Source organism: Rhipicephalus microplus, chromosome 5 (assembly GCF_043290135.1).
Source record: "Rhipicephalus microplus isolate Deutch F79 chromosome 5, USDA_Rmic, whole genome shotgun sequence".
In the NCBI taxonomy this organism is placed as follows: Eukaryota; Metazoa; Arthropoda; class Arachnida; order Ixodida; family Ixodidae; genus Rhipicephalus; species Rhipicephalus microplus.
In genome coordinates, this window is record NC_134704.1 from 55,554,925 (window position 1) to 55,557,023 (window position 2,099).

Below are 2,099 nucleotides of genomic sequence, written 5' to 3' on the forward strand. Positions count from 1 at the left end.
TCTCAGAAAGGCCGATCTACTCGCACGGGCGCGCTCTATGCAGCAGCCACTGAGGCTCCTCCTTGACGGCAGCGTGGTTCCCTGTATTCCATGTTGGCTCGATCATAGATGGCCGAAGGAGGATCTATATATACACAGAAAACTGTATAGTGGTTATCGCATCCTCGATTCTCGAGGTTGTATCCCGGCTGCAAAGTTGAATGATATATTGAAAAAAAAAACCACAAAAAAACAATGTCTGCAATAAAGCAACTATGCTGACGGTGATACCATTTACAAATTGTACAATTGTGTCTCACTTCCCTCTGTGTTGCTGGATTGTAGACATGAAACAATCCTGTTGGGTGCTCATTGCGTATGTATACCTCATTCCTGACGAAGGCCAGGCTGTGGTTGGAAATATATATATATATATATATATATATATATATATATATATATATATATATATAAAGAGAGAGATGAAATATGAATATGTTTCAGCCTTCAGCGTAATACTGAATGGCCTCAAAGACAAACACAAACATGATTATGTACGCAGCTTCTTCTTGTCTGCTTCACATTACATCGATTACCCCGTTGTGCGAGATTTCCCAGATTATAAAAGAAAGTAAAAAAAATTCTGTAGGGGGCACCCGGGTTTGAACCGGGGACCTCTCGATCTGCAGTCGAATGCTCTACCACTGAGCTATACCCCCGAACGTCTACGCTCAGGCAACTCACACCGGCTTCCAGTTCAAATGCGAGGCATCTGCAGCTTTCTCCTTAATTACTCTGACCGTATATTGAATGGCATAAACAACCGTTATAATACTCTCGAACTTGACCTCGAAGATAAGACCCCAGAACGCCGTCCTCTTGCTTTAGGTAACGTATTATGACCAATCTATATCTTTCAGCTTGATGTAGAGCAGTTTCAATTATTAAGTGGATACTTCTAGCATTTTTCGGTAACAGCCCACTGCGTTCTATTGTTAATGCGGTCGTTACGAGGGCGGGGAGATAACTTAAACAGGCTGACAAGGAGCGAGAGAGAAAAAAAGAATAGAGAGAGAGAGAGATGGTTTTCGCCTTCTAGATATAACAGGTGAATGAATAAGGTTTCATGCCAGTATTCTTGATAACGACGTGGATGGGTGGATGAAACAGCGTCCGCATTAAAACGTTGCGGTGACCCGAGGTTCGCAAAGCTCAAAATTTTATAATAATAATAATAATAATAATAATAATAATAATAATAATAATAATAATAATAATAATAATAATAATAATAATAATAATAATAATAATAATAATAATAATAATAATAACAATAATAATAATAATAATAATAATAATAATAATAATAATAATAATAATAATAATAATAATAATAATAATAATAATAATAATATAATTGGTATTATTATTATTACGATTTACCTATATCTAGTCCAGCGGAATCAAAGATCGCATATATATATATATATATATATATATATATATATATATATATATATATATAGTGTGTGTGTGTGTGTGTGTGTGTGTGTGTGTGTGTGTGTGTGCGTAACGCTTGCGGTTTGATTCAGCGAGGTTGTCAAGGCCGACTCGAAGGTTGACTCGAAGGGTATTTGCTCACCGAGAGTTGCCTTGGCCCTGGCGTGGTGAACGCAAAGGACGTCAAGATATCATCGTGTCGCCCCGCTGTAATTCCTGTAATCCGTTCATGCAGAACTGGCGCCGGACACACCCGTCAATCAAAGGAGCGATTGTGTGAGATTGATTGATTGATATGTGGGGTTTAACATCCCAATACCACCATACTATTGTGATTATGAGAGACGCCGTAGTGGAGGGCTCCGGAAATTTTGACCACCTGGGGTTCTTTAACGTGCGCCCAAATCTGAGCACACGGGCCTACAACGTTTCCGCCTCCATCGGAAACGCAGCCGCCGCAGCCGGGATTTTATCCCGCGACCTGCGGGTCAGCAGCCGAGTACCTTAGCCACTAGACCACCGCGGCGGGGCAATTGCGTGAGATGACAATGGCAATGGCATGCGGTTGACCACTATAAAGCAAGTAACAACAACAAAAGGAAAAAGAAAACTCGGAGGAA

At 40.1% G+C, this 2,099-nt stretch overlaps 1 non-coding gene across 1 annotated transcript; it reads right to left on the reverse strand.

Moving 5' to 3' along the window:
- Positions 1 to 626: 626 nt before the first annotated feature.
- TRNAC-GCA (transfer RNA cysteine (anticodon GCA)) lies at positions 627 to 698 on the reverse strand. Its single transcript has one exon. It is a non-coding gene; the product is annotated as a tRNA-Cys (tRNA).
- Positions 699 to 2,099: the final 1,401 nt, after the last annotated feature.